Below are 21,772 nucleotides of genomic sequence, written 5' to 3'. Positions count from 1 at the left end.
TCTCATGAAGATCCTCACCTGTAACGTGGGTGTAAGAATCAAGACACCTCCCCCCAAATATATTTGCTGGGAGGTCTGCACTTAAAAATGTAGGGAGAGTGCCTGGCACACAGTAGGTGCTCAAGAAAAGCACCCCCTAACCCCACTCCTCTCAAGGGCACATGTGAGCAGCCTTCAAAGGCATTTGCCGCAGCAGCTCATTTGCTGCCGTGGAGACGGCAGAGATTCTGGCTGTTGTGTTCCCTGTGGCTTTTTGTCTCTCTGAGGATATTTCTGGGTCTAGTCCTTTTTTGTTGTTCCCTTCTTGTTCTTTTCTATTTCAACACATCTTTTCTCTAAGTGGGTGCCAAATGGGTTTTAAGAGGATAATGAGCTCATTAGAAGCTGGCAGGGAACAGAAAGAGACAGAGACATTGGTGGTGTGGGGAGTGAAGGGGACCCATCCGGGAAGGGACTGTGGGGAGGGGGGCTCCTCCAGGGGACAGGGGGGCGGTGCTGAGCCACCCACGCCACCTGCCAGTGCTGGGAGGGAGGGCACCCGGAGGGAGAACACCCTGGAACCTGGGCAACATGGGCGTGGGGGCGTCCAGTTTGTTCTCTCTCCGTGTTAGCCCCAGCATCTGGCACACAGCAGGTCCTCAAGAGGTGCAGGAAATGAGTGAGAAGAGTCAGGGGACTGACCTCCCCTGGGGGCTTAAACCTAAACCCTGTCACCAGAACACTGGAGAATGACACTCAGGGCTCTGTGAAGGGAGTGCCTTTCGTTTCACAGCTCTGGGTGGTCCTGGAGTTCAGGGGGCCCCAATGAGCCACAGCCCCCCCCTCCCCAAGGGAACCCCAAAGACTTCTCTGCTTCTCACCACCCTCTGTCATCCTCTCCCCATCCCCAAGCCTCTCTCTGTTTCTTTCTCTCTCTCTAGACAGAAATCCTAACCCCAAAGCGAATGCGGAAATGAAATGAAAGGCCATTTATTGAACACCTACTATATGCCGGACGCTGCATTCAAAGACTTTACAAACACGTTCTCACCAACTCCTCCCTCCCAGCAACCTGTGAGAGCAATGGCTCTCCCCAGCCCACAGATGGCACATGGACAATGCCCCTGGGGAAGGGGGCACATGTTGGCCTCCACCTCCCCGTCTCCACTTGCCTGTTACACGTTGGAAGCCATAATCCCGTCAGCATCCTGTCCCCTGTCCTGTCACTTACAGGAAGCCTTACAGAAATCCATGAGCCTGAGCAGGGGGCCCGCCCTCCCTCTCTCTTCAGCCGGGCAGGGGCCCGCGCCTCTGTGAGCTCCACTCTTCTCTTGTGAGCCGACCACAGTCTTCCTGCTGGGGCCCTGGGAGGGTCCGATGAGATGCCCACCCCAGAGGCCTGGAGTTGGTGCTATGAGCGATCAGTCTCCATCCGTCTCCATTTTGCATGACAACCCCCTGAGCCTCAGTTTCCCCATCTACTCAATGTGGCAGATGACCCGATCCCTCCCCTGCCTCCGTCCCAGGGCTGGCGGGGGTTCCCACCGCCGTGAGGGCAAGACGTCCCCCCTCTGCAGGAATGGCAGCATTTGGTTACTGCGGTTCGTGTTTCCAGCCAGAGCCTCGCAGTGTCTAAACACAGCCTATTTTTAGCACCAGAATGAACTTCTGGTGTTGAGCTGCCAAGAAAATAACTGGTGGGGCAGAGCTACCCTGTGGGAAGGGAAAATAGGAGGTGAGCCGGCCCCGCGGCCCCCGGGTTCCCTGGGAGGGGCCGTGGCGCTTGTCCTTCCAGATGGCGGGGGCAGGTGGGTCTGGCCAGAAGTCTGTGAGCCTGAGCAGGGGGCCCGCCCTCCCTCTCTCTCTCTTCAGCCCCCTGAACTTGACTTGAGGGCCTCAGTTGACCCCGGTGACCATCCAAGCCTCTCCAAGAAATAGCTCCCCGGAAACCAGGTTTGTCAAGTTTGGGTTTCTCCACACTTCTGGGCAGGGGACACACCTGGGGATCTTCAAGCGACTGGGAGCCCAGACCAGAGACGAAATTTTAGCGCTGGCCTAATGGGGACGTCGGAAATCAGCAGTGTCTGTTGAGCGTTTACTATGTGCCAGGCACCGTGCCATTTAATCCCCTCTAGAACCCTGTGAGCTGCTTATTAACCTCTCTGTGCCTCAGTCTCCCCATCCGTAGAATGGGGGAAACAGTCCTACTTGTCTCGTAGGGTTCGTGTGGGGACTACGCGCGTTTCACCGAAGCGTTACCTCTTAACGGTAATAACGCGTAGGGAACGTGTATGGTTTTGTGTGCCCAGCACCCATTTTGTTTTACTGGTAGAGGGACCCTATTTGCCCTCACAGGGCTTCTCCGTCATCGGTTCTTAGCCTGTATGGCTGGGGTAGAATGAGTTCCCCTCCCCAGCTGCTGCCACACTCAACCCTGTCGTCTCCTGACGCCTGTGTAGAAGGGACGCAGGGTGCACCTATACCCGGGAGTGGTGTTCCTAGGGCCTGCTGTGTGAACATCTCACGACTGCCCTAAGAAATGCTGGTGTGTTTTCCAAAGGGCTGCAGTGACCAACTCCCCCCAGTAGCCTACGGGCGTTCCTGTTCTTCCAGATCGGCACCGTGGCTCAAGACTGTCAGCCTTTTGGAGTAATGCTACGATGAACCTCCTGTAGGTAGATCTTTGTCCAGATTCCTGGAAAGCAATACAGGACCGCTCAATAATGATGAGACGTAGTTACGATCACGCCCATTTTGCGGATGAGGCGGCCACGGCTCATAGAGACGAAGGGACTGGTCCAAGCACACGGCTTGCAAGACAAGAGCAGGGATTCAAGGGCAAGACTGTCGAAATCTCGATGTTGTGATGCAGTGGCCCACACCGTGTGGACCCCCTGAACAGCTAGAGCCCCTTACCCACTCCACCTCTCAGCTGAATCCCAGCCCCGATGGAAGGATCCTTCCCGAGCTTGGGGACGTGGAAAACCATCCCTCAAACACTTCTTGTCCAGGTAGTTTACTCAAAGTTCAACTGCTTTAATCAAACTTCCTTCTCATCCTTCTTGCTCCAGGACCAGCCCCTTGGCAAGTGAAAGAAGTTACAAAACAGCCCAAGAAATACCATTATAAATGACGACCTTGTGGTGATGGTCTTTAGGAATCTAGAATTTTATTAACCCAACTAACCCCGGGGAAGAACTTCACACCCCGACATGGTGTGTGGACTCCCTCTGGGACACACCCGTCCCCTCACCGGTGTCCAGAGTATAATGACATCATTGCGTCCGTGATGGACCCTCGGTGTCGTTCTCCCCATTGCCTGGCCCGCCCTGTGCAAAGGTGTGACGGGTACTTCAGTCAGTACATACAGAGTTGCTCTGGGAGCCAAAAAAGTGGGATTATCGTGTCCAAGACTCTGCACATCTGTGTGTGCGCCCACAGGGGAAACCTTGCTCTGGCCTCCTAAAACCCAAGCATGTGCTGCTTCCGCACACTCACCCGGCCGCCAGGAGGAGCCCCAGAGCCCCCACACTTCCTTCCTTCCGGTCCGAGGACAGGATGCCACCCGGCATCCACAGCTCACCATCCGTGTCCATTATCATTCATCTTTCCCCAAATTCAAGAAAAATAAACGAGAAGGCAAAGTGCCATTAGCTTAATGGCCTTTAACACCCAGCCATCTGCCATGATGTAATTAAATAAAAAAATCAAAAGGAGCATATGGGGCCCATTAAAAATAAATATTAAAATTTCGTTTCCCCGGGTAATGACTCCAATGCCTCCTGTTCCACGGGCAAACTTTATGGCCACCTTCACTTGTTGCAGAGAAATCAGGCTGCACCACAGTGAAGAGAAACCACCAGGGAGGAGCCACAGGAGGGGGTCAGACCGAGGGTCGGACATTTCTGGTTTGAACCTGCCCCAGCGACACGGCGGCTGGGATCTTCGGCAAGTGGCTTCTCCGAGACTCAGTTTCCTCATCTGCGAAATACGACCAATCTCCCCCCGCTGGCTAGAAAGGTCTGAGGGTTATATGAGCTAATGTGTGTAAAATACACAGCACCAGAATAATAGCACGTGCCAGTATGTACTAAGCACCTACTGTGGCACACATCCTCCCCCTGCCCCGGAACATGGGGTTGGGATTTGAAACATGACTATCTCTGCCTGTCACTTAGGCTAGAAGCCGTCATCACACGGCCAAAGAAAGAGCAAAGAGAGGAAAACAGATGAGCACAGAGACCGAGGCAGAGGAGCTGAGAAAGTCTGGAGTTCCTGACCCACGGAGGGCCAAGGGCCGGCCTCCCAGGGTCCAACGTCTCTGAATGAGACTGAGATGTCACTGAATGACAAAACTTGAGTACTTTTCTTACTACGGTGCTGGGTATACAGCAGGGACTCAATAAGAGCTGAAGGTAGTCTTCAAAGGGCAACCATACAAAACTAAACATACTCCTACCAACTTACCATACGATCCAACCATCATGCTCTTGGAATCTACCCAAAGGAGTTGAACCCTTAGGTCCACACAAAAACCTGCACACAGCGGCTTACAGCAGCTTTGCTCATTAATTGCCCAAACACGGAATCAACCAAGATGTCCTCCCGGTGGTAAATGGAGAAATAAACTGTAGTACACGTGGACAACGGAGTATTATTTGGTGCTACAAATCGAGCTGCCAAGCCATGAAAAAACACGGAGGAACCTTATGCGCAGATTACTCAAGTGAAAGATGCCACCCTGAAGAGGCTATATCCTTCAGGATTCCAGCTACAGGACATTCTGGAAAAGGCAAGACTACAGAGACAGTAAAAAGATGACTGGCTGCCAAGGGTTGGGGTGGGGGAAGGATGGGGAGGGGGAGCACAGGATTTTCAGGGCAGGGGAATATCCTGCATGATACCGTAATGGTGGAGATACGTCACTGTGAATGTGCCCAGACTCCAAGCATGTCCACCACCAGGAGGGAACCCACATGTCAACGATGGACTTCGGGTGATAATGACGTGTCGGTGTAGGTCCACCAACGCCCCCGCTCTGGCGCGGACGCTGACGGTGGGGGTGGCTGTGCGGGGGCGGGGAAGGGGGGTTTATGGGAAATCTCTCGACTTTCCGCTCCATTCTGCTGTGAACCTAAAACTGCTTTAAAAAGTCTATTAAAAAGGGGGGTCGCAGTCATACACCTGAAAAGGCGGGACCCAGAAGAGCAGATGTCAACGAGCCATGAAAACTCCGGGCTGGGGGAACGAGCTGAGCTGCAGGAAGGGACGAAGTTGGGGAGGAGGGGTAAGAGGTGAAATGACAGCTCTTCTCGTCCAATGGTGTGATGAAAGGAGCCTGATCCCCTGGCCTCCCCATCAGACAGACAGCTGGCAGGCCCTCTCGGAGCCCAGATCACTTTCCTCCCCAAGAGGGACTTCTAAAGAAAGGCCCTAAATTCCTATCATTAAGCCATCTGGAGTCATCCTTCTCCTCCAGGAGATGCTCTGTCGCAGGTCAATTAGTGCACATTTGCATAGAGTTCCTTAATAGGTTGCTAATTGTCTGGGGGAGATAATGGATGGCTCTGGTGGTTCTGGGCAGAATGTTTACCCACAGGGGCAGACCTACAGGGGGTATCAGAGAATAGGGAGAAAGTAGGGGAGCAGGGGAAAGGAGGGGAGGGAAGGGGAGGGAAGGGAAGGCATGGAGGGAACAGAGTGAACCCTTACTGACTCACATGCAGTGAAGGAGGCGTGTTATTTTGTGAACCCTTGGGTTCAGGTGTGTGTGTCCATGCTGGATCCTAGCGGAAAGTGCCTTTCTCTCTGTAGGTTCGTTGGAATTACTGGAAAGCCCCAGTGATGGAGAAAAGCATGGGGGGGGGGGGCAACTTTGGATACGGTGGGTGCAGACGGACCCACTGGGAAGGCGGCTTTGGAGCACGGAACTGAAAAAACCAGAAAGGGGGCAGCCACGGGAAGATCTGGGGCAAGACGGTCACAGGCAGAGAGGACGCGGTGCAAGGCAGGAGGTCGTACAGGGCCCAGCACATCCCGGAAGGGGGAGGGAGGCAGGGGCTAGGGAGTGTGTGGACCCCACCCCACAGGGGCCTTTCTGAATTACACTGTGACCCACGCCTGTTTCACCCGCTGGACCAGCGAGGAGGTGGAGGAGGAGGCCTCTAAGGACCCTCCTGTCCCAGGGGGCTACGGCCAATGACTCAGTGGCTCTCCAAGGCTGAGCCACAGTCAAGGAGTGTTTGTTGACTAGCAGAGCTGAGAGCAGGTCGAGGTCCTGGCCCTTAGCGGGGATCGGTGGTGGCTCTAGAATTTCCTTCTAGGTGGGGCTCAGGGGAAAACTCTGACCAGAAGGGCAGGCTCAGGGCTTGACCTGACACCATACAGGATGGCAATCACTTGGATGAGGTGAGAACATTCGTCACTATCAGAGGTTGGCAAACTCTGACCTTGGCCAAACTGGCTCCTGGCCTGTTTTTGTCAGCCCTAGAGTGAAGAACGGCTTTTATATTTTAAAGGGTCACGAAGAGGAAGAAAGACAAGCAGCAGCAGCCAGCATGCGACCCCCAAAGTCTATAATATTTACGGTCTAGCTCTTTACAGAAAGGTCTGTCAACCTTGATCTTTATCGGCAATGGAGGCTGACGGTGGAGATCACAGGGGAGAAAGGCTCAGGCCCGTCCCCAAAGCTCGAAGAGGAGGTGACAACGGGTTGGAAGGAAGTCTGGAGATCCTCGGCCTAGCCAACAGTCTCCTTTTCCAGAAGGGGAAACTGAGGCCCAAAGAAATTCAAATGAAATGACCCCCATCCGTGTGCAATGCCTCCCGTGGCCCTGAACCCAAGTGAAGGTTCTAGAAGTTTCAGCTCTTACTACTATTACTACTATTGTTATCATGTTCCCATAGTAGAGGTCAAAGGATCCTCAGAAGCCAGTTACTGCTAGTCTCACAGTTTACAGATGAGGAACCGGAGGCTCAGAGAGGTTGAAGGGTGGCCCCGGGGTCACACAGCCAGGCGAGGGCCACACCGGTTCCCAGCCCACACCTGCTGGCCTGCAGCTCTCTTCCCCATGCACACACCTCTCTCCCTGCTGCCCCCTCCCCACCCCCATCCCCACCATGAGCCAATCGACACTTGCTGGCTCCACACTGGCCAAGGCAGAATTAAACTCTAATTTAGGAACCTTGACAGCTTCCGTTAGCAACTCTGCCCGAGAGGAATTTTTCACCAGGGTTTCCCCCGCAAGAACCCTGGCTCTCACCCCCAAATCCTCCAGCCCAGTCTTTCTTCCCAAGCCAATGTGTGTGTGTGTGTGTGTGTGCACGCACATGTCAGTGTGTGCATGCCTGTGGCTGTGCAGGTGCGTATGTGTGTGTATGTCTGTATAGGTGTGTAGATGTATGTGTGCAGGTGTGTGCATGTTTTTAAGTCTGTGTCTCTGTATGTATGTATGTGTGTATGTGCATGCAGGCGTGTATGTAGATGTGTCTGTGTGTCCGGGGGGGGGGGGTCTCTGAGCCCCCAGCCCCAAGCTCTCTTCCCTCGCAGAGCACCTACCCCCTAGTCCTCAGAGCAGAATTAAAATGGGGGCTCACAGTCCATCAGAGCTGGAGGGAAGACCCTTCACAATCCCCAGGCCACTTTCCTCATTGACAGATAGGGAAACTGAGGCCCAAAGGGGGCGGTGGAGTCAACCACTGACTCTTCCCAGACCCAGGCCTCCTGAACCCCGGCCATGAGCCTTGACGCCCTCCCTGGGAAAGAAGGAAAATGGACAAATTACTACTTACTGTGCACCTACTGTGTGCCGGGCCCTCCCAACGACCCCGTGTCACTGAGCCTCCCCAGTGGCTATCTGGCAGGCTGGCTTTCTTCTCACTTTACAGATGAGGCCATCAAGGTGGGGGAGGGGGTCAGTCAACCGGCCAGAAAGCAGAGGGGTGAGTGGCACAGTAAGACTCGACCCCGGGCCTGTCCAACTCCAGAACCTTAGTCATACTATCCACATGTCAGTGCCTCTGACTACAGGACCATGCTCTGACCTCTGCAGGCTGGAGTGTCCAGAAGGCTTTTCTCTGCAGAGTCTGCTCAGCAAGCTGGTGCCCCCTCAGCTGGGAATGAGGGCAATGAGCCCCTTCTAGAAGCCACAGGGGTCCTCAGACCCCGGTGGTATCTTCACCACGTCCTTCAGTGACCCAAGGACACTGCTGGCATCCATCAGAGAGACGTCCCCTCCCACGAGGATAACTGCTGCCAGAAACTGACGAATACTTCAAATACTTCAGCCCCCTGGTTCACCCTCTGGATACCATCCAGAGGCGGCATGGGAGCACACACATCACCAGAGACGCACGCGTGCGTGAACACGTACGTCCCCACGCCCGTCACCTGCCCTCACGGCACACGCACATATGCACACACCCCTATTTCTCCATCTCCATTCACGGCACATGGCAGGGACGCTTCAACCCAACTCACGGACGAGAAAGAGCAGACACTACGAGACCTGCCCACACACGTTTTGGGTTGCAGCTAAAGCCGGAAACCAAAGCTTCTCATCCTGACCAAACCTGGTTTCTTATCCCCTGGGATTGCCAAAAGAACAGAGGAGTGGACCAGAACACCACCCCTGGACCCCTCGGACTCCGGATTCACAGAGTGTAGTCTCTGGTTCCGGAGCTCAATTCTAAGATTTTACCCCAGTGCTCTGTCGTAAGATTGACTATAAGGTTCCCTGCCAGGATCCCCCGTGCCCCCTGCACCTGACATTCTGTGCTGGGATACCAGGGTCGGCTTCAACGTTGGTAGGTTCTCAGATTCTGAAATTCCCTTCTGAGCCCCAAAGACCCCATCTCCTCCTCCCGTGCCAAGGTTGAAATTCTCCCCGGGAGACAGCCATGCCTCGCTGCCTTCCAGTGACCAGGATGAAAGATGTGCGCATGAATTATACATTTCCAGGCATCTCTAAATTGCTCGGCGATTACAGAACACCAAAGGTCAGCTTGCCTGGGGCAAGAATGTTCCCTTCGGCAGAGAAAAACAGCTGGATGGAAACTCACCAATGTACATAAAGACATTACCTCTTGCAGAGTAGGTGTAGGAGTGATTGTGTGTGTGTGTGTGTGTGTGTGTGTGTGTGTGTGTGTGTGTGTGATTTTGCCTGTCTTCTCTTTCTCCACTACTGGCCGTGGTTTAAAGAAACAGACGGAGGGTGCAGGAGTTTTGAGGTCACTGAGACTCGACTTGGTATCTTGGCTTTATCACGAGCTCTGAGAAGAGGAGGAAGCCACTTATGTCTCTTAAACTGTAGGCTCCTCATCCATAAGCTGGGATGACAATGGTGGATCCCCGCTGCATGGACTGTTTGAAGGATTCTTCCAAGTAACACATGTAAAATGCTTAGGCCAGGGCCAGGCACACCGCTGGATCTCAACAGGATCGCAACTACTGTTAACTTCGCGTTTGAATCAACATAGGCAGCCAAGGCTCGCCGGAGGGTGCATGGGTTCTGGAACATACTGGAGTCACTGAAACCCTCCTTGTCAGTTCATAACTCAAGACCACGGCGGGGCAGGCCCCTCTCTGAACCTCTGTCTTCCCAATCTATAAAATGCACAACTGTGCCACTTCTCAGGGTCCCCCATGGGCATCTGGCACCAGAAGACGAGCCTCACTATTGTTATTATTCTTCCAGCTAGTTAGCATACAGTGTTAACATTAGTTTCAGGCGTGTGATACAGTGATTCCACAATTCCGTACATCCCGCAGCCAGCGCTCTTCAGGCCAAGTGCACGCCTTCACCCCCGGCCCCTATTATTACCCTCAGCTGCCAGGGGACTGGCAGGCAAGGAGCTGGGCGAGGCGCACCTGGGGCGCAGAAGTTAGAACCGGAGGCGGCTCCTGCTGTCAACTTATTCGTGATTCTTCTAAAGGAGAGACCTCACCAGTCTCAACATTAATAGGCTGTTGCTGTCATGATGTCTTTAAATTTAGACAAACACCCCCCCCAAACACGCATCCACCCACGCACCCCCAGGAATAAATCTTCCCTGGGGAGGAGGGAGGAAGGTCTGTCTCCTTACATCCTGGGAGGGAGAAGGAGGCAGGGGAGCTGGCTGTGTGCTCAAGGCTGCAGCAGCCAGGCCCCCCGGGGGGCAGGGAAGCTCCTCTCCTCCCTGCCCAGAGCGCTGGACAGCACATCAGGGCACTCAGGTGCTCAGCCCTGGGGGCTCAGGGGCAAGGCTAGCACACTCAGCGAATGAAGCTGATGACCACTGAAGCCCGTGGGTTCGAATCTGGACACCGGAAGACAGGCGTGGTGTCCTGGATGAAATGGGCAGCCTGAGCTGGGGTTTCCTTGCCTGTAAATGACGTGGTCACAGGGCCCTTTCCCTGGGTGTGCTACCTGTGGGGTCCCGTGGGGGACCCCGCACTTGGTTCAATGCTCTGCTGCCGAGGTCTTGGAATTCGTAACAATTACGGAACAGGGAAGCATTTGCACTTTGCATGAGGCCCTGCAAATGACAGGGCTGCTCCCGGGGGGCTGTGAAGGTTGGAGGGAGCTCGTGTCTGAAACTCCTAGCCTGGTGCAGGCACGAGGTAAAGATTCATGTCTGTCTCTCGTTCCCTTTCCTATTCCTGTTCCAACCTGTCAAGCTCGTTCTATGACTGTGTGTCCCAAGGCAAGTGGTTTACCCTCTCTGTGCCTCCAGTTTCTCCCTTGGAAAGCACAAAAACTGCCCAAAATGTCTTCTGGCTCCTCTTTACTGATGACCGCGCCCCCCCACCCCCATTCAAACTACAATTCACTCACTCATTCCCTCAACAAGCACTCGCTGCGTGCCAGCCACCTGCCAAGCCAAGATGTGCCCCACAGGCCTGACCTGAACCCGGGGATCCCTCTAAGGTCCATCCTACAGAAAGTTCACAGATGCATCATCTCCGGGGGAAAACTTCTCCTTCATCACCTCAAACCGCCTCTGCTCTGATCCACGGGAGCCCGATAGTCTCCCCCAGACCCCTGTGGCGGGGGGGAGGGTGGTTTTATTTCTCCATTCGGCAAACATTTATTGCGTATCTATTGCGTGCCAGGTGCTGTGGACCCACCCCTGAAGAAGAGGCGGCCTCTGCCGTCAGGAAGAGGACAGACGACCTTATTTTTTAGCTTTTAAAGTCTTGGGAGTGGGGGGAGGGGGGAAACAGGCGAGGCACAGAGGGATTTTGAGGGGTGACGGATGCCTGTATATCTCGGTTCTGCAGGTGGTTCCACGGCCAAGTGCACTTGTTGAAATGTACAGAACCATACACTGGGTGAATTTTACTGTAGGTAAATTATACTCAAAAACCTGCTTTTTTCCTGCTATGCCGGCCGAGCGACGAAGGAAGGGATGCTTCCAAGAAAACCAACACCTGCTCTCTTCTCATCCCCGACTCCTGGGTGCTCACCTGGAGGGAGGGGGTGGCTCAGGCGGGGCAGGGACAGCTCCCATGAGCACCTGGGTCCCCACGTGACCCTCCTCTCCAGGCCTGCTGGGCTCCAAGAGCAGGAACAGTCAGGGTTATTTTTGCTCTGAGAAGGAGCAGCCATAGGGTACTTTCTCCCCAGGCCGCCGCCACCCCCTGCTGTGTTTACATAAAAACACATTTGCCCAGGGCTTTGTTTCTGCATTTGCTCCACGGAGGACCGGATCCTATGAAACGTGGGGAGGTCTGATTATCTGGCTGGAAGCCGCTGATGGGTGAGGGCAGGCTGAAGGAGGGTGGTTCACGCACGTGCTTCCTCCGGGTCCCACGGAGCCCTGGGGTCTCTGCGCAGGGGTGACAGGAGTGCTCACCGCCCTCACTGGTGCATGCACTGCGTTTCTCAACCTTGGCGTTACTGACATCCGGGCTGGGATGATTCGCCGTTGAGGGGGGCTACCCCATGCACTGCAGGATATTTACAAGCACCCTGGCAGACTTCTGCCTACAAGCAGTCATGACAATCAAAACGGTCTCCTGGGGGCGCCCGGGTGGCTCAGTCGGTCAAGCATCCAACTTCAGCTCCCGCCATGAACTCACAGTTCGTGGGTTTCAGCCCCGCGTCGGGCTCTCTGCTGTCGGTGGGGAGCCTGCTTCGGATCCTCAGTCCCCCCTCTCTCTCTGGCCTTTCCCCACTCGCTCACTCTCCCTCTCTCAAAAATAAAAATAAACTTAAAAAATGTCTCCACTGTCAAATGTCTCCACGCAACGATTCACACACGCAAGCCCAGCTCAGTATCCCTCTACCTTCCAAGAGCCACCTGAAGACAGAATTGACTCTATCTTTCTCACCTCTGTATCCCTGACTCTTTCCACAGTGCCCGACGCATTGGTATTTTATCATGTTTGTTTATTTTGGAGAGAGAGAGTGCCAGTGGGGGAGGGGCAGAGAGAGAGGGAGACACAGAATCCGAAGCAGGCTCTCAGGTCAGCACAGAGCCCCATGCGGGGCTGAAACCCACGAGCTGGGAGATCACGACCTGAGCCGAAGCCAGACGCTTAACTGACTGAACCCCCCAGGCGCCCCTCGACACAGTCGCGTTTTAGAGGCTCAAAGCCATCAGCGGGATGGGCTGACCGTGGCAGAAAGAGTGACGTTGATAGTCCCCAGCTGCCTTGGTTTGGAGGACGCTGTCCGGTAATCAGATTCCAGCCACCGCGTGTGGATTTGAACCTTGTGCCAGGCTGTTCCCACATCACCGCACCCAGCCCCAGGACGGAGGTCTGTGACGGTCTCCACTTTACAGGTATGGAAACTGAGGCACTCAGCTAGCGGCTGGTAGAGCCAGGGTTTGAGCCTAGACATGTCTGACACCAGAGCCCAACGTCTTAATTATCCAACTCTACTTAAGGCAGCTGCAGCCTTCATTGTTTTTTTAAGGACAAGACGGGGAATAAATAGTGACAAAGATTCTCTGCTTAGTGAAGCTCTACTCAGCTTTCCCTGAACTTGTCTTCAAGTGGGCATCTCTGCATTGTCCAATTTTAGCAAGAATCCTGTCAAGTGAGTTGAGCAGAAGCCCCAGCCCCCATACCTGATCACCTTCAATGCTGGTTCCCCCCCCCCCCGCCCCCATCCCCCAGGTAACGTCTGATCACCTGACCCGCCTTCAGCACGAATCCTGTTGGGTCAGGTTAGCCAGAATCCTGCCTTGTTCCCGATGTTTCCTAGTCTTCCATCCACTGACCACCCCCCGACCCTGGGCTCAGCTGTACGTCCCCGCTCGCCCTGGCGTGTTCGGGGTGGGGCTGCACCATCCCACGGTCTCTCTCCCCCTTGTTGCCACGGTCTTGAATCAAATCTGCTTCTATCCCTCCAACTCAGCTCAGTGGTCAAAACGCAGAGACCCTCCCAAGATGAATACGGTCAGGAGCGTGGACTTGGGTGTAAGACAGACCAGCATCCGAACGTCGCTTGGCCACTTACCAGCTCTGTGAGCTGGGGCAAGAGACCAAGCCTTGATTTCGTCATCTGTAAAATGGGGACAATGACAATAATGCAGCCCAGGGTTTCTGTAATGATTAAATGAGACAATGCTGTAAACGGCCTTTCCTGGAGTCTGGAAAACAGCCTGTGCACAGTAAGTATTGGTGGGATGGGTGTGCAAATAGGCTTAGGGGAGAATGGCCCCAGCTAAGGTGGAAACCAGAGATAGAGGGGACTTTGCATCAGATCAACCAACAGGGCAAGCGTGTTCAAATCCCAGACAGTCCCCACCACACACACACGCACACACACAGTGAGCCAGCAGCCAGCTACTCCTCAATGGCCTCCTGCCCATTTGGCCGCATCAAATGAAGGTCCGCTGTGTGTGCTGACCAATGACAGGCTGCCGCGTTGGGTAAGAGGCCCCTCAGGCCCCTCTGAATAGGCGTCAGAAGCCAGCTGACCCCCCTGGAAACTACATTGCCTAATTCAGCATCCCCTGGCCCCTTCTAAACACACACCGAACACAGGCGACTCTGACCTGGTCTCAGCTGAAACCGCTCTTCTGGGAACCACGGAGAGGCCCCACCATCCCTCCCAAGCCTGACCAAGGGCCAGGACAAAGGGGGCGGGGGGTCCAGGCCATCCGTCATAGAAGGTTCCGCTTCTCCTCGTTAATTCAAGAGCATCCACGGCTCCTGCTGAGCAGCTGAAGAGCTCTCTGGAACCTCTTTTCAACTGAAAACAGTAATTTGCAAGAGCTCACAATGCAAGCAGCAGACGGGATGCACAGTTGAACCACAGCCACAGCGGCCTTTCTCATAGCCCGCAGCCTGAGGCTCTGAGGCTGGGCAGCTGCCACGGGCCACCAGGAGGGTCCGCGGACAGGAGGAGGGCACATGCTGACAGCTCCCTGGAACCAGCTGGGGTTTTTAATGTGAAGGGGCGGCAAGCCTATCGCGTCTGGAATATTTTCCAAATAAGAAATTACCAAACTAGGGGGCTTAATACAACAGAAACGTATCTTCTCATAGACCCGGGGGCCAGAAGTCCACAATCAAGCTGTCGGAAGGGCTGGTTCCTTCCGGAGGTTCCGAGGGAGCATCCGTTCCGTGCCTGTCTCCTAACTTCTGGTGGGTTCTGGCAATCTCTGGCGTTCGTGGGCTCACAGACGCATCAATCGAATGTCTCTGTCTCCACCTTCACGTGTGTTCCCTCTGGGTGTCTGTCTCTGTTTTCTCTTCTCATAAGGGCACCGGTCACTGGGTTGGGACCCACCCGATTCCGGTAGGACTGCACCTCAACTCATGGCACCTATTTCCACAAAAGGCTCAATTCTGAGGTTCCTGATGGATGTGAATTTGTGTGTGGGAGGTATCACTTCTGCCACTTGCTGCGAGACAAGTGACTTAGCCTCTCTGATCCTGTTTCCTCATCGTTAAATAGGAATAATTTTAAGACTGTTGGGATGACTAGGTGCCATAATGCACTACAGCAAGTGGTCACGAGCAAAGACCGCAGCCAGATGACCTCTGCCACCGACTTGCTGTGTGGCGTCGGGCAGGGTGCCTGACCTCTCTGGTCATCCGTTCCCCTATCTGTAAAATGAGGAGATTAACACAGATCATGGTCCTCCTCCCCCTCCCACTGTCCCAAACTCTTAAAGGTGCCTGAAGGCACCACAGGGGTCCATGGGACACCTTAGGATTTTTAAAACCCTAGAAATTACACACTAATCCTCAACAGTGGTACAACTCTGTGTTTGGGGGCTGGAATTGGATTAACTCAGTGCTATAGACCATCCCTCCTCAATACAAGCAGAATTTCTCGAGAATTATTAGTGTCTCTGACGGATTTGTTTTTTAATTTAGTGGGAAAAAAATCTTAAAATCATAGAGTTTGTTTAAGGAACAAAAATCCTGGGGTGCCTGGTTGAACGTCCAACTCTTGATCTTGGCTTAGGTCATGATCTCACGGTTCTTGAGATCAAGCCCCGTGTAAGGCTCCACACTGACAGCACAGAGCCTGCTTGGGATTCTCTCTCTCTCTCTCTCTCTCTCTCTCTCTCTCTCTCTGCCCCTCCTGTCCATATGTTCCCCTCTCTCGGTCACTCTCAAATAAATAAGTAAACTAAAAAAAAAAAAAAAGAAAGAAAGAAAGAAAGAAAGAAAAATCTTTCCAGTCACAAAAGGGAAAATAATACAAAGACCATTCTCAGGGCTGGAGAGGTTTGGGCTCCACAGGGTTGGTGCAGATCAACTCATTTAAAATTTTTTTTTTAATGTTTATTTATTTTTGAGACAGAGAGAGACAGAGCATGAATGGGGAAGGGGCAGAGAGAGAGGGAGACACAGAATCGGAAGCAGGCTCCAGGCTCCGAGCCATCAGCCCAGAGCCTGACGCGGGGCTCGAACTCACGATCCGTGAGATCGTGACCTGAGCCGAAGTCGGACGCTCAACCGACTGAGCCACCCAGGCGCCCCAGATCAGCTCATTTAAATGACAACAACACCTCTCAGTTACGGACTGCTCGCTCAACGCCAGACATTATTTTCACCACCGTCCACCTCGCCTCTCATTCACCCACAAAACAACCCTAGGAGGTAGGTATTAGTACCTTCGTTTTCCAGTTGAGGAAACGAAGGCCCAGAGAGGGGCGGTGAGTTGCCCAAGGGCACACAGCTGGTTAGGGGCTAGCTGGAGATCTGAATTCAGGTCTGAAACCCTCAAACAAGCCGTTCGATTGTTAAACTGTGAAATCTCACTTCACTGTAAGCTCTAGAACAGAGAACGGCGACGTGAGCCGTATGCATCACCTAAGATGTTCAAGCAGCCTCATGACAAAGGAAAAAACAGGTGAAACCAGTCTTAATCATGTACTTTAACCCAAAAATCTAAAATATTGTCATTGCAACATGAAATACACAAAACGTTGTGATTAATGACACCTTCTATATTCTTTGCTTCACACGAAGACCTCAGGCTCTGGCGGGTGCCTTATACCGATGCACATCTCAGATCACGCCATCCACACCTTGATGGCTTGGTAGACGCACGGAGCCGGCGGCCCCGCAGAGGAAGGTGTGGCTCGGAAGATCTGGCTGTTCGTGGATTTGCAGAGCCTGGAAAAACGCTCTAGACGCATCCCACTCCAAGTTAAGACGCGTCACGGCTGCCGCTCCACTGGCCTCCTTAGGTGGGAGGCGAGGGAACCGGCGAACTGTGTCTCTGGCATCCCAGCTCTCCAGGTACCAGGTGACTCACCCCATGTGCCCCCAACCTCCAGCTCTCCTGCGTTCCCCACCCCAACCCTGTGGTCGGTCCCGGGGCCGCTCAGCTGAGGGCCCGCCGGGGGGCTGACTGAGCCCAGCCCGCTCTGGGGCCAATCTGGGCTCACGTGGTCTCAGCCCGGGGACCCCAGGGATCCGACCGAAGGAGCTTCTGGCGGCCAGCGCGACTGGCACGGCGGCCCGTGCCCAGCTTTGAACCCAGCTCAGCTGCTCCTACCCGGCAGAGCTTGCCCCCGCCCTGTCCCGGAAGACTGGGGTCCTCATAAACCTCCTCCTTCACAGGCTTGACAGGAGGGCCCGATCAACAGCCGTGAGGATCGCCTTCGTCTCTCGAACATTTACGTCAAACACTGAGCATGTGCCAGAGATGTGCTATTTTTATCCCATTTTACAGATGGGGAAACCAAGACTCTGGGAGATGAGATCACTTGCCCAGCATTGCACGGCCAGCAGATGATGGATTCTGTGACAACAGACCCTTGTTCACAGGGAAGTGGTGGGGATTAAAGAAGTTAGTAAATTAAGTGAAATAATTCAGAAGAGTGCTGTGTATCTAGCGTGCTCAGTGGATTTTGCTCCCGTCACCATCACCCCATCCCCATTTCCATCATCCCCATCATCCCCATCCCCATTTCCATCATCCCCATCACCCCATCCCCATTTCCATCATCCCCATCACCCCATCCCCATTTCCATCATCCCCATCACCCCATCCCCATTTCCATCATCCCCATCACCCCATCCCCATTTCCATCATCCCCATCACCCCATCCCCATTTCCATCGTCCCCATCACCCCATCCCCATTTCCATCATCCCCATCACCCCATCCCCATTTCCATCATCCCCATCACCCCATCCCCATTTCCATCATCTCCATCATCCCCATCCCCATTTCCATCATCCCCATCACCCCATCCCCATTTCCATCATCCCCATCACCCCATCCCCATTTCCATCATCCCCATCATCCCCATCCCCATTTCCATCATCCCCATCATCCCCATCCCCATTTCCATCATCCCCATCATCCCCATCCCCATTTCCATCATCCCCATCACCCCATCCCCATTTCCATCATCCCCATCACCCCATCCCCATTTCCATCATCCCCATCATCCCCATCCCCATCATCCCCATCATCATCGTCACTGCCATTGTTTCATTCATCACGGTCACCATCACTACTGACGTTATTCCCGTCAGCCTCATCCTCGCCTTCTGCCTCCCCACAGGTGCTGTGACCACAAAGCAACACGGGGCACAGAGTGGCAGGGCTCACCTGGAGAAAGTAATAAAGTGACTTAAACCCAATCAATAGCACACAAAAACAAAGGTCAGGCTGAACGATGGTTCCGGTCTGGGACACACACACACACACGCCCTACACCCAGGACATCTGGTTTGGCCAAAGAACACTGCCAGCACACAGCATTGAGCACGCCTCGGGGGAGAGACAAATAAGCCAGCCGCCACGGGTCCCGTGTCATTTATTTTTCCCTTCCCAGTACAAGAAGGCTCGAGGAGCCCAGCCTCCATCTTTGGGCTTCTCGGCCACCCCTGGGGGAAGCTGCCACGTGAAATAACCTCCCTCGGGTCCTTAATGGTCTGCTCAGCAGAGGGGGCCTTGTTTGGGGGGTTCTAGTTATTTATTGTTAACCAGTGTTGCCAACCAAGTGTATATAAAGTCGCTGCAGGTCAAGCTCTGGGCAGAACCAAAGACGCCCTCTCCGGCTGACTTTGCTCTCAGCCAGGGAGGTGCCCGCTCAGTGTCTCCTTCCTCCCTCTATCCCTGACCCTGCAGAATTTACCAGGCCAGTGGCCTACCCCCCACAACACGCTGTTCTTCTAATGAGCTCTTTAAAGCCAGTGACACCATGGTCATCATGGATTCACATGCAGATATTTGCGCGTCAGCAAGGCCTTCCTGAACTTCAAGGACCTGGAGCCCTCATGCGAGTTACTTACCCGCCTTCCTGAACTTCAAGGCTCTGGGTGGGGAGGGGCTGGAAGGAGCAAATCGTGGAATTGAAGAGACGGGAAAGGATTTTAGCAATGCTCAAATTATTATGCACAAGCCTCCCACTCCCAGTTTCGCACCGGCCTTTCAAGGTCGGCATTGCTGGTGAGGACCCGTGGACAAACCCAGCTGCACAATTTGGGGCTCTCAGCAGAGCTAGGGGAGTTCCCTAGAACATCAGACATGGGCCATTTAGGCCACAAGTTTTATTGAGCACGTACTACATGCTAGGAAATACGTGAGTAATGACAGAGAGGAGAGAACGCTATGAAGCCCCAGTTCCATGGGTCTTACGTGACAGGGGACTAGACGCTTGATTTCATTAGCTCAATATTCCACTGAATGTCAGAACCATCTCGATTTTAAACTAGCATTTACTGAGCCCAGTTCCTGTGTTAAGTGCTTACTTAAGTTACACAGTGTAATGAACTGAGACAGGCACTACTCCCGTTATCCCCATTTGACAGATGAGACAACTGAGGCACCGCGAGGGTGACAGACTCGCCCCAACTCATTCGTTGAGAAGTTGGGAGAAACGGGACTCATACCTGGAAGCCTAAAGCTACAGAAGCACACGGAGGGACATTCAACCCACTCCTGGGATGAGAAATCAGGCTGTGACCCGAGACGTGTAGCAGTGACTAGCGAAGGAGGCGGGGACAGAAGGAAAGAACGTGAAGATACTGGCCCAGGGAGGGTAAGTAACATGAGGGCTCCAGGTCGAAAGTGGCAGAACAGGAGGAGCAGGCCCCAAGACTTCGGCCTCCAGTCCCATGTTTCCGGCTCCCTTTTTATACCCTTGACCTCATGAGCCCTGCTCTCTAACCAGCTAAGCTAAACCAGGGCTCAGCAAGGGCCCAAAATAGCTACAGCTCCCAGGCAAAATTAGTGCCGAGTCAATCTTGCCCCATTCATCACTCTGACTCCAACCTTGTTATTTTCAGGCCACACGGCACCGGGAACAAGGGGGAGAGAGGGGCGGGGAGGGAGGGAGAGAGAGGGGGGTGCTCCTTCAATCCTACTGCGCTGCTAGGTCTCTGATGGAAAATCCGTCACCTCTTTGTCTCAGAAAGGCGTCAGGACACTTTGACTGCAATCCCAGCATCCTTTTACCCCTCGCTCCCTTCTCCCAGCATCAGTTCCCTACAGAATCCACACCTCCTCCCCCCAGTGTGGTTTGAGTAGGGCTAACCCCAGATCCAGCTCCAAAAATGGGTCCTGACTGGCCCAAGCCAATCGACACAGCCCATCTCCCTTTCTCACTGCTGGCTGGTTTGGGGATGGGCAGGTAATCTAATTAGAACCAACAAGACTGGCTGGCAGAGGTCCTGGTCTCCAGGGGATGAGGGCATCCAGGAGAAGTGATCTCGGGTTCCTGGGAGTACCTTGCCACTATCGGAGAGCCAAGGACTAGGGAAAGGTAGAGATGCAGACAAGCCAAGATCTGATGGTCTCTGAGCCTGGATCAAGCCACACCTGAAGCAGGAAACATACTTGTGGATTTTAGTATCTGTGAGCCAAAATAAATTACTCTCTTGTTAGAAAGTCCATTCGAGTTGTGTTTTTGCCACTTTCTACATAAGGAAGTTTTACCTATGGCTGTAGCTGTTGCAAGATTTCCACACAGGATTTGTGAAAATCTGTGGTCTAGGCTGTGGGAAACAGAAATCTAAGACAGAATTACAGTTGAGAGGGAAGAGTTTTCTTTTTTTTGGTTTGTTTTTTTTAAGTTTATTTATTTATTTTGAGAGAGACAGAGAGAGAACATGAGCAGCGAGGGGCAGAGAGGGAGGGAGAGGGAGATCATCCCAAGCAGGCTGCACACTGTCAGCACAGAGCCCGATGCGGGCCTCGAACTCACCAACCACGAGATCGTGACCTGAGCCGAAACCAAGAGTCGGACGCTTAACCGACCGAGCCACTCAGGCGCCCCGAGAGCTTTCTGAAACAAAGATTTGGGATGATCAGGAATCCAAGAGGCAGAATGGGCTCTGCAGAGATTTTAAATGCAGCCCATGGCTTCCTCAACAAAGAATAATTATAAGCATTTTTGTCTATTGAACGTCTGGCTCTTGCATTTTGTGCATTATCTAATCCGGTCGTTCTTATGTCTTGAGGAGGCAGGGGTGAACATTCCCATTTACAGACAAGCAAACTGAGACCCAGAGAGATGTGGCATACCCAAGGCACAGGGTGAGTAGACCGTGGCACTAGGCTTGGAACCCAGAGGGGTCTGACAGGGACACCCCCCTCCCCACATCACAGTCTCCCTGACAGCAGGTGCATGGGGAGCTCCTGTTACCCTCCAGTGGATGAGATTTAACGTTAGGGCCTGTGAACAAATGACAAAGTGTGAATTTCACCAGGACCATATTCTCCACTTAACCTTGGCAGGATCCCAAGGGCAATAAACACTCCCCCAGAATGGCAGAGGGCTTTGCTGAAGCTAACAGATGACTTTGCTTAGGAGTAAGAACCCTAACAGAATTGCAATGCAGGAATATCCTGGGTGTTCGTTCCCGCTAACAGCCACAAGATTCATGAGATGTCCCCATCATGGTAATACCAAGGTCAGGGTCATTCAGTGGGAACGCCAGAGGCCTCTGAAGCAGGTGCCATGATGAGCCCCTTGTACCAGTGAGGAAGTTGAGGCTCAGAGAGGTGAAGTCACTGATGCAATATTACAGAGCTAGTGTAGGATTCAAACAAAGGTGACTTTTTAGGACTCCAGTGTTTTGCAAGGCGTGGACCTGACCTTGGCATGACAGAAGATTCCAACATTAACTGACATTCAATCGCAAAGTGAGAAAGTTATTCCTTTTTAATTTTCTTTCCGTGTCTCTGATGACATCTTGGGAAAGTCTTTGGGACGCCCGGATGGCTCAGTCAGTTAAGCGTCCAATTCTTGATTTCAGCTCAGGTCATGATCTCACAGTTGGGACAGAACCCTGTATCGAGCTCCTCGCTGACAGCACAGGGCCCGCTTGGGTTTCTCTCTTTCTCTTTCTCTCTCTCTCCCCCTCCCCCACCTCCTGC

At 53.4% G+C, this 21,772-nt stretch overlaps 1 protein-coding gene across 5 annotated transcripts in view; it reads right to left on the bottom strand.

Moving 5' to 3' along the window:
* WSCD2 (WSC domain sialate O sulfotransferase 2) overlaps positions 1-21,772 on the bottom strand; it is a 115,386-nt gene that overhangs the window by 57,364 nt on the left and 36,250 nt on the right. Inside the window, exon 1 of one of the 5 annotated variants that reach the window (XM_078435702.2) lies at positions 13,969-14,257. The exons of the other annotated variants lie outside the window; for them this stretch is intronic. The gene's annotated coding sequence lies outside the window, so the exon portion shown is untranslated. Of the gene's footprint in view, positions 1-13,968; positions 14,258-21,772 lie in introns of those variants that run through there. 5 annotated transcript variants of the gene reach the window in all.

This window comes from Panthera onca, chromosome D3 (genome assembly GCF_046562875.1).
Source record: "Panthera onca isolate mPanOnc1 chromosome D3, mPanOnc1 haplotype 2, whole genome shotgun sequence".
Classification (NCBI taxonomy): Eukaryota; Metazoa; Chordata; class Mammalia; order Carnivora; family Felidae; genus Panthera; species Panthera onca.
The sequence above is the reverse complement of the archived record's forward strand: the minus strand, read 5'-3'. Positions and strand labels throughout refer to the sequence as shown.